At 44.0% G+C, this 17683-nt stretch overlaps 1 pseudogene; it reads right to left on the reverse strand.

The window, feature by feature from the left end:
• Positions 1-6969: 6969 nt before the first annotated feature.
• On the reverse strand, positions 6970-8729 carry LOC136131926 (epithelial splicing regulatory protein 1-like; annotated as a pseudogene).
• Positions 8730-17683: the final 8954 nt, after the last annotated feature.

Below are 17683 nucleotides of genomic sequence, written 5' to 3' on the forward strand. Positions count from 1 at the left end.
AAGGAAGAAGAATCAAAACAATAGAGTTAGAAATGAAAAAGGAGAAGTAACAACTGACCCTGCAGAAATACAAAGGATCATGAGAGATTACTACAAGCAACCATATGCCAATAAAATGGACAACCTGGAAGAAATAGACAAATTCTTAGAAAAGCACAACCTTCTGAGACTGAACCATGAAGAAATAAAAAATAGAAACAGACCAATCACAAGCACTGAAATTGAAATTGGGATTAAAAATCTTCCAACAAACAAAAACCCACGACCAGATGGCTTCACAGGTGAATTCCAGCAAACATTTAGAGAAGAGATAACATCTATATTTCTCAAACTCTTCCAAAATATAGCAGAGGGAGGTACACTGTCAAACTCATTCTATGGGGCCACCATCACCCTGATACCAAAACCAGGCAAAGATGTCACAAAGAGAGAAAACTACTGGCCAATATCACTGCTGAACATAGATGCAAAAATCCTCAACAAAATACTGGAAAACAGAATCCAACAGCACATTAAAAGAATCACACAGCATGTTCGAGTGGGGTTTATCCCAGGAATGCAAGGATTCTTCAATATACACAAATCAATCAATGTGATAAACCATATTAACATATTGAAGGAGAAAAAACATTTGATCTTCTCAATAGATGCAGAAAAAGCTTTTGACAAAATTCAACACGAATTTATGATAAAAAAAAAAAAACAACTGCAGAAAATAGGCATAGAGGGAACTTACCTGAACATAATAAAGGCCATATATGACAAACCCACAGCCAACGTCATTCTCAATGGTGAAAAACTGAAAACTCCTCCACTAAGATCACGAAAAAGACAAGGTTGCCCACTCTCACTACTATTGTTTAACATAGTTTTGGAAGCTTTAGCCACAGCAATCAGAGAAGAAAAAGAAATAAAAGGAATCTAAATCGGAAAAGAAGAAGTAAAAGTGCCACTGTTTGAAGATATCATGATACTATACATAGAGAATCCTAAAGATGCTACCAGAAGACTACTAGAGATAATCAACAGATTTGGTAAAGTAGCAGGATACAAAATTAATGCACAGAAATATCTCACTTTCCTATAAACTAATGATGAAAATTCTGAAAGAGAAAATAAGGAAACACTCCCATTTACCACTGCAACACAATGAATAAAATACCCAGGAAGAAACCTACCTAAGGAGACAAAAGACCTGTATGCAGAAAAATATAGGACACTGATGAAAGAAAGTAAAGATGATACAAACAGATGGAGAGATATACCGTGTTCTTGGATTGGAAGAATCAACATTGTGAAAATGATTATACTACCCAAAGCAATCTACAGATTCAATGCCATCCCGATTAAATTACCAATGGCATTTTTCACAGAAGTAGAACAAAAAATTTCACAATTTGCATGGAAACACAAAAGACCCTGAAAAGCCAAAGCAATCTTAAGAAAGAAAAATGGAGCTGGAGGAATTAAGCTCCCTCACTTCAGACTCTAGTACAAAGCTACAGTAATCAAGACAGTAAGGCACTGGCACCAAAACAGAAATATAGAGCAATGGAACATGATAGAAAGCCCAGAGATACACCCACACACATATGGTCACCTTATTTTTGTTAAAGGATGCAAGAATATACAATGGAGAAAAGAAAGCCTCTTTAATAAGTGGAGTTGGGAAAACTGGACAGCTACATGTAAAAGAAAGAAATTATAACACTCCCTAACACCATATACAAAAACAGACTCAAAATGGATTAAAGACCTAAATGTAAGGCCAGGCACTATGAAACTCTTAGAGGAAAACATAGGCAGAGCACTCTATGACATAAATCACAGCAAGATCCTTTGTGACCCACCTCCTAGAGAAATAGAAATAAAAACAAAAATAAATAAATGAGACCTAATGAAACTTAAACTCTTTTACACAGCAAAGGAAACCATAAACAAGACAAAAAGAATGGGAGAAAATAGTTGCAAATGAAGCAACTGAGAAATAATTAATCTCCAAAGTATACAAGAAGCTCACACAGCTCAATATCAAAAAAAAACAAAACAAAACAAACAAACAAACAAAAAAACCCAATCTAAAAATGGGCAGAAAACCTGAATAGACATTTCTCCAAAGAAGATATACAGATTGCCAACAAACACATGATAGGATGCTCAATGTCACTAACCATTAGAGAAATGCAAATTAAAACTACAATGAGATATCACCTCACACCAGTCAGAATATCCATCATCAAAAAAATCAACAAACAATAAATGCTGGAGAGGGTGTGGATAAAAGGAACCCTCTTACACTGTTGGTGAGGATGTAAATTGATACAGCCACTATGGAGAACAGTATGGGGCTTCCTTAAAACAATAAAAATGGGACTACCATATGACCCAGCAGTCCCACTACTGGGCGTATACACTGAGAAAACCATAATTCAAAAAGAGTCATGTACCACAATATCCATTGCAGCACTATTTACAATAGCCAGGACATGGAAGCAACCTATGTGTCCATCAACAGATGAATGGATAAAGAAGATGTGGCACATGTATACAATGGAATATTACTCAGCTATAAAAAGAAATGAAATTGAGTTATTTGTACTGAGGTGGATGGAACTAGAGTCTGTCATACAGAGTGAAGTAAGTCAGAAAGAGAAAAACAAATATCGTATGCTGAAACATATATACGGAATCTAAAAAAAAAAAAAAAAAAAAGGTATTCTGAAGGACCTAGGGGCAGGACAGGAATAAAGACTCAGATGTAGAGAATGGACTTGAGGACATGAAGAGGGGGAAGGGTAAGCTGAGACGAGGTGAGAGAGTGGCATGGATATATAGACATTAGCAGATGTAAAATAGATAGCTAGTGGGAAGCAGCCGCACAGCACAGGGAGATCAGCTCGGTGCTTTGTGATCACCTAGAGGGGTGGGATAGGGAGGGTGGGAGGCAGACACAAGAGGGAGGAGATATGGGGATATATGTATATGCATAGCTGATTCACTTTATTTTACAGCAGACTAACACACCATTGTAAAGCAATTATACTCCAATAAAAATGTTAAAAAAATAAAATGTCTAAGTAAGTGAAGTTTATTAAATATATAAAAATGATAATTTTCTCTCTGAATTTGTATTTTCTTAAGAAGGAAAATGAAACTTTTCAGAATAGTTGCTTTTTTATTACGTAAGTAATTAATGTTAGTTGTAGAGTAATTAGAAATTGCAAGAAATGTAAAGAAGAGAACAAAAGTTGCCCATATTTTTACCACCCAGAAAAAAAAAAAAAAAAACAAGAAAGGAAAATATAATATGGCCTTTTTTATATAGGCCACCACCTGGTTTATTTTACAACATGTCCACACTGCATTGAGCACCAATGCAGATGTTACAAAGAAACCCACAGTCCTGTCCCAGCAGGGAACAGGTCCAGTGTATGACTTGGGGTGGTCTTGGCGTGGGTGAGGGAGTAAAGAAAGGATAGGAAAGAAGAACAGACATTATTTCCCAGTCCTCTTCCAGAATATGAGTAATGAAATGCAAGGATTTTAAGCTGTTCTTAATCCCCTTCTCTCAGTCAGCTGATGTTCAAATATGGAATCTGGGCTGGTAGATCAGCTGGAACTGGGCAAAACAAGGGCACAGTGTTTAAAATAGCATCCACAGTATTACTGCCCAAAGTAGGCAAAATGAGTTATGCTTTTCAACTGATGCTTTTTACTTTTTCTTGTTTTATGAACTCTTACAAGTTTAGAGGATATCAGAATTATACAACCACAAGCACAACAGAGCATCTGCTCAGTGTAAAAATATTATTGTTTAGGAAAAATAATTCAATAAATATACAGAGGAAAATGAACTAAGTTGAATGGTACCAATACAGAAAGGCAGTTTGGGCTCCTTTATTTTTATTTTTTTTCAATTATGACCCCACAAAAATATGTAGTATATTATGAAGACTGAGAATATCTTTTATGTTAAAATCCAGTCTTTAAATCTAGCTGCTTCTTTAAAATTAGCATTTTAAAAAGTTATTTTTGCTCCCATATTTTTCCTCTGAAACAGAATGTAAGAAAACTGGCAGGTGCTACTTCCCATTCCAGAGGCACAGACAGGGTTTCTTTATGTTTGGTGACAACCGTGGTTCTTGGTTTCTGGTACACTTGAGCCTCTGGCACCTTTGGGTCTCCAGCAGCTTCCTGGGAATACAGGGTTGAGATCCCCATATTCCAGAGCAAAGGAGCCAATCTGAAGGACTTGTGTCTTGGAAAGAGAGAATGCCATCTCCTTAGCTCTGGGTCCCCATTATCTGAGGGAAGTAGAGAGAACAGGTAGGAACAAAGCTTTGTGTCATCAAGTCACTGCTGGAGAAGGCAGTAAAGCAAGCCTAGAGCCTGCCCAGTGGCCTAGTTGTGAGAATCAAAATGCCTTCTCAGAAGTATAGGCTTCCTGTTATGATCTAAAATAGATGCTTTTGAAATGATTTATCTGGACTTGTGGAAGGCAGTTGCTCATTACATATTATCTAACTTTAGATTTTCTACTTGATCATTCACACCAAATCAGGCTTTAAAAATAGACCAAACTAGACTGGAATATGTACATTTCAACAGATCCAAAACTGCAGAAGGCTTATATCACTTACTGACACAGCACCAGACCCAAGGACTCCATTGATATAAAAATTTCCAAATTCCTTTGCATTTTAATAACACCAGAGAATGGTTGGTACAAAGACACAATTACATTTTCTAACATTGATTGAATTATATTGTTTATCTAAGTTATATACCGATTTACATAGTTTTGCTCCACTTTCTATGCATTTTTCCCTTCAAATCAACTTTTACAAAGTTTATATCCTTTTTTTTTTTTTTTTTTGTGGTACGCGGGCCTCTCACTGTTGTGGCCTCTCCCGTTGCGGAGCACAGGCTCTGGACGCACAGGCTCAGCTGCCATGGCTCACGGGCCCAGCTGCTCCGCGGCATGTGGGATCTTCCCGGACCGGGGCACGAACCCGTGTCTCCTGCATCACAGGCGGACTCTCAACCACTGCGCCACCAGGGAAGCCCCAAAAGTTTATATCTTTAAAAAAAATTTAAAAGACAAATGCTTAAAGGAGCAAGTCTTCTGAGTTATCTTTCCTTCAATTGCTGTTGGCAAGCGGATGGATCATCATGGATTTTGAGTGGGTGGCCAAGCATTTCCATGGGTCATCTTACCCCACGTTTGGGGACAGGGGAAATTGGAAACTATATTTTTGAATGATGTTGGAAGAAGGGCACAGTTCTTCAGCTCTTGAGGGTGAGTGCCTTCTTGACACGTCCTGCACGACCACAATGATGATCCCACCAATGAATCCAGTGGCTTGAAAGACCCCAACAACAGCTCTAACCCAGGTCACTCACGAAGGCATCATTCTCAACTATCTTCCCTGTCTCTCCACCCACTTTCTCCATGGAGTGACTAGTTGCGCATTAGAGGCTGTGCTCTGGCTTCTCTGGGGCACGGACTGTGCTTTCTGGAGTTGGCAGATACTCTGTGCGAATGTCTGTTATACTCTGCACTTGTTGGCAACAGAGCTGTCGAGCCAGCAGACTCATAGAGCTCTTCGTTGGCACCTGGGGCTGCCATGCCACCTTCCACACCTGGGATCATTATGTCTTCTGGCCAGACTCTGTTGGCTCCTTCTGCCAGACCCAGGGAGATATGATTCCCAGAAAGAAAGAGCTGGACTGGCATCTTCCACATCATCTGACTTGTTCTCTTTGGGGAGGGCAGCTAGCTTCGGTGCAGGGGGAAATTTTAAAGCTCTGCAGCCACAGGTCCTGGTGGGGTGAGAGTCAGGGCTGGAATGCAGGAAGCAAAACACAGGGCCAGAGGGATCACCAAGCTCCCTTCAACCCCAGCAGGCAGAGGAGCAAACTTTGCATCTGGGAACTTTCCCAGCAAGTCAGTACTTACCTCTCCCAAAGAGGGTGGGAAGAGGTATGTTGTAAGCTCACCAGGCCTGCCTTCTGGCTCACTTCAGCCAGTGTGAAAAGGATGACCCTTTTAAAGTTACAGGGCCACAGCTGCAGGTCATGGGAGCTGATAGGAAGGCCCTGAGCCCTGACAAAATTTGATTTTATGCTGTTTCCCAGAAGGAGAAAGGGCATGCATTCAATAAGCAGCTTATTTTTTGAGTTTTAAATTTTGTTATTCTATATTTTAAGAGTAAGTCATATGCTTAGGTTTTTCTTGTTATGAGAAGTAAACAGTTCTTTATGTGGCCAATATTCTTAGAACCAAGTATGGAGCTGTTCTTGTAAATATTGAGCTTTATGGCTTTAAGGAAAATAAGTGGCCATCCTCATCTGGGTGAGCTAGACGTGGCTCCCACTAGTAAATTTCCCCCTAGTCCAGGGGACCTGAGCAGGGGGCTCTAGAGGCTGCCTGGAGAACTGGCAGGGAGCTGCCGTGACCCAGTGGCTTTGGCAGTTTGGGAAAAAAGGCTGCGCTTAAGAGCCTCTCTCTTGACTGGATGTAGCGCTGAGATGCTGGAGCCCAATAATGGACAAGGCATGGATGCCCACATGCCGCTTCCAGCTTGAAGATGGAGGAGGCCACACTAAAGAACAAGAATGGTCTCTGGGAACTGATAGTGACCCTCAGCCCACAGCAAGAAGACAGGACCTCAGTCCGGCAACCATACAGAATGAATTCTGCCAACTACCTGAATAAGCATGGAAGTGCATTCTTCTCCAGAACCTCGGTGTAAGAGCCCAGCCTGGCCAACATTTCATTTTGACCTCATGCACAGTCAAGCCCACCCAGCTTCTAACCTACAGAACTGTGAACTAATACATTAATGTTCTTTAAGCCACAAAGTTAGTAGTAATTTTTTTAGGCAGCAATTGAAAACTAATACAGACAGCCTCTTAGCATCAGAGCTGTGGCTTCATCTAAAATCTTTAACAGCCTAGGATTTTGGTTTAACCAGATAAACTATATGGTAGGGGAAGGAGTGAAGACGAGGTGTAAGATGACAAAAACAGACTAGTTACCCTGGAGTGAAATAATAAGAAAAATATGTGTTGGTCTCTTGAAACGGTTCCTGATGCAGAGCTCCTAAACCCATTGTAAAGAGGGGTGATAGGAGAATCTTTTGTTCTAACTTTTAGTCCTTGATTCCAGTGGGTGACACAGAGCTCCTGAGATCTTTGAAATTTTCTGAGTGATAGAAATATATGACACCAAACCCCCAAATCCTTTGAAATTTCCTGGAGTGTCTTTTGTTCTAATGAGGTGACTCTTTCTGGGTTCCTGAATGGGGGATGGTCACCAGAAAGACCAAGCCATAATTAGAAGCTTGGGGTTTTAAGCCCCACCTCTCATTCTCCAGAGAGAGGAGAGGGTCTGTAATGGAGATAGTAATCAGTCATGCCTTTGTGATGAAGCCTCATTAAAATCCCAATAGTACTGGGTTCAGAGAACTTCAGGGTTGGTGAACACATCCACGTTCCAGGAGCACAGCAGCCCAATCCACCTGCTGACCATTGGCTGCTGTGCTCCTGAGGAGCTCAATGTATCCTTTACCCAAGTCCTTATGCTTCCTCAAGGCATTCTGGGCACAGCAAAGAAGACACAGGCATTCCCTGCTGGCCTGCCATCTGGTGGGTAACAAAGAAGATACCTTGTCCACAGAGATGGGGCGATGCTGTCCAAAGAAGGTCATTTCCTCAGCTGTGGCCATGAAAGGGAGTCCCTGAATGCAGGCAATGACTTTTTCCCTGCAAGAAAAATCGGGCTACCTCTTTGGATGCACCACCAGCAATTTTAAGAAAATCTTCACTTGTTTGCTTTGTAAGCCTCAGTGTACTAGGTCCCCATGTGATGTCTGTGCCTGTGTAACGCTAGGTCTCTGTGTTACTCACAAACCTAACCAGAGCTTCTCTACTCCCTTGACCCTGCAGTTTCAGACAAAGTGCTTCACCTCTCTTGGAAATATTGAGTCCTTTCAAGAATCTTGAAATATCTTGAAATGAAGGCTACAAAGATAAATTCCTAGCCCTGACTATAGTCTTGTTATCAATAATCTTGCTGTAAGTGCCACTTTCGAATTTGTGATTTACTCTCTCTGGATCTGAAAACCTGTGATTATAAGGCTCTGAAATCATTGCTTAAATTATATTCCCCATATCGTCAACTTGAGAAGCTCCATACTGGGAGGCTGAACTATTCTTCTCAACATTTCAACACTCTGTCATTACTGCAACTTCCAGTTGGTCAATATCGGGTGAACCAAGGCAACACTTCTTGCATTCTTTACAGAAATCAAAAAAGGAATAGAAACATTCAATCAATAATACTTTCTTCTTGGAAACCTCATGATGCAGGATTTGCCTGACATAAAGCTGCCCTTCAGTACAGAGAGAGAAGAAGGTTCCTACCCCAGGGTTCAGTTGATTGTCCACTGGTTAAACTACTGGAGGGCTTGGCCCAGCTGGCACAGAGAACAGGCTTTTACATTCCATCTTAGTTTCTTTTACATAATTAATTCTTGGGCAGTTCCAATTCAACTGGTCTATTACTTCGTACAACTGTCCCAAATTCTTGTTGGCCAGATCCACGTCTTTCCATAACAACAGGATCAGCTCCTTTTCATGGGAGCCCAGCCTGGTCCCGGTGGCCCCAGCAGTGATCCCAAAAGCGTCACCGAGTAATCCGGAGATGCTGTCATGACAATAGATGGGGAGAGAAGTGCCATCGAGAGATGGTGAGATGGGGAGGAAGTGAAAACGGGATAACCTGTGCTAAAATCCTCTTCGGAGAGAAAAAGAAAGAGTGTGCACCCCTCTCCACCTTCCACGTAGTCCCTGGAATCAAAAGGGGTAACCAACACCCCAAGGCCGCATCTGACCGGTGTCCACACTCCGGGCAGGAGGCGTGCATGCCGACCTCTGAGGGCCTCCCCAGTTCTCTCTGAGCAGGTGGCCACGCCGCTGGGCCGGCGACCCCTCCAGCTGCTGGAGCGCCAACCTCCACGGTGTGCTCAGGCTCCCAGGCCCTGCGGCTACATCTTCGAAGCGGCTTTGGTGACGCTGCTTTCTTCTCAGTGCTGGTCAACGAGCTCCTGGAAGCCAGTGAGACACCTGGATTGGGGGGTCGTTTTGCTGGCGACCCCCGCGGCGGGCCCTCACAGCCTACCCATCCTCAACAGTCGGCCGCACATGACGGGCAGCGGGCGGGGGTCTCCAGGGAAGATAGGCCTTCTCATCCAACCTGGGTGTCATGTTCCTCGCGGCTAGGGCGGAGTCAAAACCCTGCGCCTCCTGGCCTGCCTGAGCGTCACGCCCCTGATCTTGGGCGGCAGCCGGCCTAGCCCGAGGAGCTCTGCCGGCCTAGCCTGAGGAGCTCTGCCGGCGGACTCGCCTGGGCTGCTGACACTGTGCACGCACCCGCGCGTGGTCTGCCCGCAGCACTTGGGATTCTTGCCGGAGCTTGCGCTAACCCCCAGGACCTGGCGGGGCCCCAGGGAGCCAAGAGCGGAGAAAGAGTGGGCTCCCGGGTCAGCTCCAGGAGAGAGGCCAGGCAAAACCGTCGCTGGGCAAGCGCAGGCACTCCCCGGGCCTAGGCCCCTCGCAGGCTGATACAGAAGCCCCGTCGGCCCAGGAGGCAAAGCCGGACGCCCCTGGGACGCAGCCCCGGGAGGACCCCCGGAGGGCCTCCACGGGGTGGTCAGCGGCAAGAAGGCTGGTGTCCAGGAGGCCCCAGGGTCTGCGGTGGCTCCACATTTCCCGGCCGAGTCCGCAAGCCCCAAGCTTCCGGGATGGAGACACTGGTCCCCCCTGTGGGGGGACCACAGCCCCCGGGCCCCGGGTGGCGGCCACGCCCAAACTGGAAAGCAGGCGGGCCCGTACCTGGGCCCTGCGGGGACCACGGCGCCGGCCAGGAAGAGGAAACGCCGACGCTGCTGTCGGCCGCCTGCAGCCCCGGCCCGCGCGCCCTTGTCCGCCCTCATCCCGCGGCTACGGTTGCTGAGCCTGGGGCGGGGCGGAGAGCTGAGGCGGAGGCCTCTCCAGCGGAGGCCTGGCCTTCGCTGCCCACCGGCTCGGTTCCTCGCGCTCCACCACGTAGACGAGGCCCTGTCCCTCTCTGGGAGAGAGGAGGGGCTGAGCTTCCGCTGCGCAGCCTCCCGCCCGACGGAGACCAGTTCCTGGTGTCGCTCCCACGTGTCTAAGCGCCCCGAGGCCATGGCAGCGGCACCGGCTTCCCGGCAGCTCCAAGGACGGTAGTGCCAGGTCCCGGGGGGCGGTCCCAGGGCGGGCGGGAGGGAGCTCCGGTGGCTGAGGTGACGCCGTCCAGTCGGTTGGCGGCTCCCGGCACACTTTGTTGGACTCGGACCCTCTGCTCACCGGTCCCTGCAGTGCGGACTCAGATGAGAACTTGGAAGGCTTGGGGGCCAAGTTCCTCCCTCGCTGTTCACCCCGCTGCATCTGCATGGTGGAACCCGAGATGCTGCGCCCCGAGGAGGCCCGGCGGGACAGAGGTTCTCAGCAGGACCCGGAGTCCCTGGCCCTCCCCAACGCTGGCAGCGCGGCCCTCAAAGCCACCACGGTGACGCTGCCCAAACTCGGCCAACTCTGTGCACGGAGGGAGCCCAGTGCCAAGGGCGGCCGGGGGCTCCTGTCCTGAAGGTCCTTAGTCCCCAAGACGTCTGCTCTAGGCCTGTCCACTTCAGCCCGCCTACCTGCCCGTAGGTCCAGCGCAACTGCTCAGCTAGTCAGCAATGACCTAGGCCAGCGCAAGAAAGAGGGCAGGCGGCCGGTCCTGGATGCTCCGCTGGCCGGCAAGCGGCAGTGGGACCGTGACCTCCAGGTGACTCTGATCTCGCCTTCGATTCTGTGACAGTGCGCTGTGGTCCAAGAGACACACGACCCACAGAACATCATGGTGCTGGGCAGTAACACATGGTGTCGGTGCAGGGCGAGGCCTTCCCCACCCTCAAGGTGGAGTTCCAACCCCGATGCAGACACCCACCCCCTCCACCCAGAATCTGTCGCTGTCTTGAGATTCACGTGTCAGAAATAAAGCAAATGCTCTAAAAAAAACAACAAAAAAAACCCACAGAAAACAAACCAAAAAAACCCACGCAGAGTACCACCCCTCTTCCCAATGTCCCCCAATGTCCATGTATTCTGTGAAGTTACCCTACATGGCAAGAGGGACTTTGAAGGTATAATTAAGGTTATGCGGAAATTATCCTAGATTGTTAGAATGAATTTAATCTAGTAAAAATGGAGAAACTTTGAGACACCATGGAAAATGTGACATCACAGGGAAAAAGTCTAGAGCCTCCAGAAAGGAGTGCAACCTGCTAACCACTTTATTTTAACTCAATGAGACCCAGATCACATTTCTGACGAATAGAACTGGAAATTTACAACGTTTAGTTGCTTTAAACCGTGAAGTTTGTGGTAATTTATTACAGCAGCACTAGATATAATTTGGTCATGGTCATTAGCATCTGGAGCAAGACTGAATTTGAAATCTAATGCAATGGATGTACTTGAGAAGCAGTAAACTATACTGTATGTTGGCAAGTAAAGGTGTCTGATTAATATTGCACAGAAAAGGGGAAGGCATGCCATGAGCATTTGTTTTTGTTTCTGTTTTGTTGTTTTTCTTTAACTATGCAATATCTAAATATTTTGGATATAACCAAGAAAAGTTGGATATGGGGCCTGGCTTTCAGGTTTAGAATATTAAATGAGGACAACAGGCCTCTTCTCTGAATCATTTTGGAATAAGTAGGAACATAGGAAGTGGAAGCTAAGAGATGTGGTGGTGAATGTTCTGGAACATCTAGATCCTGTGGCATGGCAACAAATTTCTAGTAGGTGGAGTCGCCCTAACAGATTCTTTGGTTTATGGAGTTTTCTTTAATTTGTGCCCCATTCCATTCCTGTAGTTGGTTAGCTAGATAATATATTTTCTGGGCCTCCTGATAACTGTCCAGTATTTTTTTTTCAGCAGAAATGACGTAAGTTGTATTATATTATTTGGTATTAAGAATAGTAACTGGGCATTTACTCCCTGATCCTAACACAACCCCCTGGCCCCAAATCCAGGAGTGAGCCTTAACTGGCTTTTATCAGTTCCTACATCCAAGAGGTACTATGGTGGTTGGGGAGTGTGGTCAAAATGGGTCCATCAACAAATGAGGCAGCTTCTCCTATGGCATTTTATTTGCTTTAGGGCTTTGCTACCTAGTGCCATAATACTCTGAAATAGTGATTTTTTTTTAGAAAAAAAACAAAAAAACAAAACATAAAAAGTCCATCATTCAAAACAAGAAATGGAAAGTCTATAACTTTATTTTGGAGTCAGAAAATCCTAGATTCTTATTGCTCAGTATCTGGGTATTATAACAAACACCAAAAAATGTGTGTGTGTGTGTGTGTGTGTGTGTGTGTGTGTGTGTGTGTATGTATGTTTTGTCCTAAATAGTGACAGAGGTAAATGGAAAAATTAAGCTTGAAATAGGTATAGGGAGCAAAGGGGATATTTACCTTTAAACAGGATGGGAGCAGGATGCATTATGTCTTGAAAGGCCAAGATTCTTACCGCAGTAAATAGAAAAGAAAAGAATACATTGTAAAACAAAAAGAAAAAATTATTTTTAAAGACATAAGAAATGAAAGGAAGCAACAAGGACCAGATGCTCTAAAATTCCAAAGATAGAAATGAAATGTTTGCCAGTATTTCATGTCCTCTGGGAATGTGCCATATCTTGGCACAAGTTGTGTTTCTACTGGCCCTGATGAACAGACTTTATAGGGGAGTAAAGAAATGGCAGAAATTTTGACTATCTCATGGTGCTGAGATCACAGACTGGAAACTAGAAATTCTGGTTATGCATTTATTTGAAACAAATCACGCCAAATTTAGGCTTAAACTTAGACTTAAAACAACAATCACATTATTTTCTCTTATAGTTTCCATGGGACAAGAATTTTGGAAAGTTATCAGCAAGGTGATTCTGGCCTAGAGTCTCCCAAGTGGTTGTAGTCAGATGTGACTGGAGCTGGAATAGCGGATGGATAGAATAGCTGAGTCCTAGATGCATCGCTCACTCTCTCTCCACGTAATCTCCATGAAACAGTTTGGGCTCCCTCATGGATTGGTGGCCTCAGGGCAGTTGAACTGTTAATATGGCAGCTGAAGGCTAAATGAGTGGGAGAATTCCAGTGACAAAGACTGAAGCTGAATCACTTTTTAGGAGCTAGCCTAGGAAGTCATGCTGTGTTGCTTCCATCCTACTTTATTGGTTGAAACAAAATCCTGCCCAATTTCAAGGGGAGGGGACAGTCATCCCACGCTTCAATGGATAAATTGTCAAAGTCCCATTGTATAAAGAACGTGTAGCATGGAAGATATTGCGGCATCTTAGGGAAATACAACCTGCTCCCAACCAGACATAAGGTGACTTTTCAATGTGAGGCATTTTCTGTATTCTGAGTCAATGGTGAAGAGTCAGGAACTAGGCCAGAAATGTAGGGTGAATTCTCCCATAATTTTCCAATGTGTGGGAAACAAGTCTAGCTGGAAAGAAGGGTTCTGCAACAAAGCCAAAAGGGGTCTCCCCTCAATCATTCTGTAGATCATTAATCTGCTTGGAGTGAAGTTAAGAATTTAGCCTCAAACTTTGGAAGGTAGAACTCTCAGGACTAAGGAAAAAGCCTAGAAGGAGCCTATATTAGTCCGTTTGGGGTGTTCTAACAAGATTGGGTGGCTTATAAACAACAAAAATATATTTCTCCCAGTTCTGGAGGCCAGAAGTCCAGGATCAGGTGTCAGTGTGGTTGGTTTTGTGAAGGCCTTCCTCCAGGTTGCAGACTGCTAACTTATTGCTGTGTCCTCACACAGTGGCAGGGTCAAGCCAGCTCCCTGGAGTCTCTTTAGTAGTGATACTAACCCCACTCATGAAGGGTCCCTCTCATGACCTAGTCACCTTCTAAAGGCCTCACCTCCTAATACCATCACCTTGGACAGTAGGTTTTTCACTTATGAATGTGGGTGGGGGAGTCATAGCAGAACCCATGTGTGGATTTGGGGAAACAGCAGTGCTCTGAGTCTAACCTGTAGACACGCCCCCTGACCCTGCTCAATGCCCTGTTAGATTGCTCTGATTGGCCCTCACCCCATCTGCCCAACCCAAGGAAGTGATGGCTTGCTGTGATAATAGATCAAAAGGAAAATGAACACTTGATCATGTACAATAATTGCTACCCCCTCAAACAGTGGTCAACTTAGAAAGGGACAAATAGATATCTTTGCATGTTATAAAAATTCTTTTCCCTTGCACTCATGGTTTTGGACAAAAAGTCTCGTTTCCAATAAGTGTCGATTGAAAATAGGGGAAGCTATGGGAACATGTGGATTTGGGACAGTAAAAGAAGAGAGACAGTTCTGGTTCCTGGTGAGGAAATACCTTCTGGAGTGACAGGAGAGTGAGGGGGTATTGATGGTCTTTGTCTTTTGCAATCATCCCTGGAATCTTACCCATGAAGGAGAACACCCTTGTGAAGCTCTCACCAACTATCACAAGCTCCTTAAATTTAACTGATTGCTTGGTCTGCCATCTCTAACCAGACAACTTTGACCACAATTAATCACTATTTTCCTTAATCTGACATGGACATTGGAGACAGCAAGAGATGGCCTCAGACTCTGCATATCCCATGAAGGAATACTTGTCAACACCTCCATTTGTATTTCTCGCCCTATTCCCATAGCCAACTATCAGACGTTCTGTGTGGAGGGAGAATGCCACATTGCTGGTGATGTGGACAAACAGGTTGTAATGAAAGCAGTGAGGCAGTCATTCCAAAAACAAGGGCTAGATTCAGTCATTTTAGCTGAAAAGGGAGCTATGAGCCTATGAGGTTTACCATCTGAGTGGAGAGGCACATTGGAGGCACCATCAATGCCTCCTGATTGATATAGGTCCAGTGTGCTGGTCCCCAACAATTGTCAATATTTTCTTCCCAGTGAAACCATGTGCACTCTTGGGACTTTGGAACCAGGTATTAACTTGTTTCCTTACCCCAAACATGGTGACTTGCACCTTAAGGGTTGTCGTATGAGACTTGCATGTACTTGAGGAAACATCACCAATAGATCATGCATTTGAATGTCTGCAAAATGAAGTGAAGCTATTTTGGTTCCTCAGGGAAGACTCTGGAAGAATGTGTGTGTGTAAACATCAATCTCTCCCTTCCATATTCTCCAAAACCAAGTTCTTAAAAATAATTACTTGGAGTTTTAAACGCGTTTCCCATAGAAATAATGTTATTAAAAATAACAGCAAAAAGCAAGACATGTATCTATTGATTTAACTGTGTCTATAACTAATGGCTGGCAACTTGGTTTCTGAGGTCAAAGGGTCCTGTGGCTCAAGGGAAAGGAAGAGTTGGAAACTGATCTGGTCAGCACTGTGGTCCAGGTCTAGCCACTGAAAACAATTCAAATATCTACAACTCATCTTTGGCACTCAGAAAACAGGACTATAGGGGGGTAAGGTACTTAACTTGGGCATAAAATGTAAGAAGGTGCCCCCCCAAAATCCTCAGGAACCAAAGACATAATTTAATGTGTTATTTTTATTAAAAAAGTACATCATATTGACAAGGCAATACCAGTGGACTGGACACTGGTTTTCATAATGAAATTTATTGGGATTGGGACACCCTCCTAACTAAATTTATGCATTTCTTTCTCATTTCCTGGCAAACAGACTCTCTAAATTTCAGCCTCTTACATTGCTTTATTATATCTACTGGACACAGTTAATTTAGGGGTATGATGGCTGAGGAAGGAACTGTTTAAAGATGTGTGCACCCACCTGAATGTCTTGTTCTTAGGATTTGACAGTATATCAAAGTGAAGTACACAGTTTATGGCATTGTCCTCTGGGCCCACACAACTGGGTAGGAGTATTTGGATTTAAACAGATAGGGAAGTCAGCCCCAACTTTGAGTCTGTTCCTGGTTCAATACTTGGAATCAATCTTTCAGGTTTTTAATACCTCTGGCTCCTATTTTGGAACTCACATATTTTCTGAAAACTGGGGTTCACATGTGAGTTGTTGCTTTGTTTTCACAGCATTTATCATGACAAAGGCAGCAGCAACATCTCTGACATGAGGAGTGAGGGAGAAGACAGGATATGAATCATGGTTGGGGATGAGGATTTGTAATTTAGGAGTTTATTTGGGTAAAAGGCCCATATATAACACCTATTTCTACTGTGACCCAATGGAGCTGAAAGAGTGTGAATTATTTGATGGAAATCCACATTGGTGTTACTTATGTAGACAATTCGGTAATTACTGGTATGCTGTATAGCATTTCCATTATAAAACTAACATTTCCTCTATGGGTAATGACACAGACAGGAAATCTCATGAAATGCTGCTTGGTAAACAAAAATGAGAGGCCTAACATTTTTCTGCTACTAAAGGTTTGTTACCTTCAATACTAAAAGAGTAACTATATTAATATTAGTGAAATAATATCCTTATGAGTCCTTGTTGTTAAAATTGTAGGGCCCCACACATTCTTATTCAGATTATTATATTTATATTGGATTGTAAAATAACCATTCAGGAGACAAGTGGTAAAACTATTTTTAAAGTGCAGAGACTTATATTGCATATCAGGTGATAATTTTTAGGGAGAAAAAGTCAAATTCTATCTTCTATGCAGCAGGATGGTATTTTATGATAATAGAAGACTCTTGCAAACAAGTCTTGGTGTAGTTTTTAAAATTAGACCCTTCTCTACCTCTGAACATCACTTTTATAAATGATCCATCAATGGCTGCTGCCAACATCCTCTCTCCCCACTTATCTTATTTTCCCCTTCTCATTTTGTTTTGATTATGGCAGCTAATAATGTTTATAAGAACTGGAGGAACTTCCCTGGTGGTGCAGTAGGTTAAGAATCCACCTGCCAATGCAGGGGACACGGGTTCGAGCCCTGGTCTGGGAAGATCCCACATGCTGTGGAGCAACTAAGCCCATGAGCCACAATTACTGAGCCTGCACTCTGGAGCCCGTGAGCCACAACTACTGAGCCCAAGTGCCACAACTACTGCAGCCCGCAAGCCTAGAGCTCATGCTCTGCAAGAGAAGCCACCACAATGAGAAGCCTGTGCACTGCAACGAAGAGTAGCCCCGCTCGCTGCAACTAGAGAAAGCCCACACGCAGCAACAAAGACCCAATGCAGCCTAATAAATAAATAAATAAATAAATTTAAAAAGAACTGGAGATGCTGCAATTCTTAGAAGCTGACATGTCTGCAGCACCAACCAACACACTGCATGTCCTTGTATTGCAGCATGTTCCCCACCCTACTCCTGGGGCAAGAAGAGTGATTCTCCATCTTTATTTATGGCCTAGAAACTTAAAAAAAAAAGCAAAAAAAAAAACCCAATTCTAGAAAACAGAGAATGATTCATGAAGAGGGAGAAGAGCCCCAGTTGGAGAAGTAGAAGTACTACATGTTCCCAGAAACTAGAAATCTGTACCAGAATAAATATGACACTATTATATAAGTATTTGTAATTAGAAAATATGAAAGAAGAGGAATAATAACCATATATACAAATGAAACTGTCAGTAAGATAACATGAAGTACTGT

This window comes from Phocoena phocoena, chromosome 12, assembly GCF_963924675.1.
Source record: "Phocoena phocoena chromosome 12, mPhoPho1.1, whole genome shotgun sequence".
Classification (NCBI taxonomy): domain Eukaryota; kingdom Metazoa; phylum Chordata; class Mammalia; order Artiodactyla; family Phocoenidae; genus Phocoena; species Phocoena phocoena.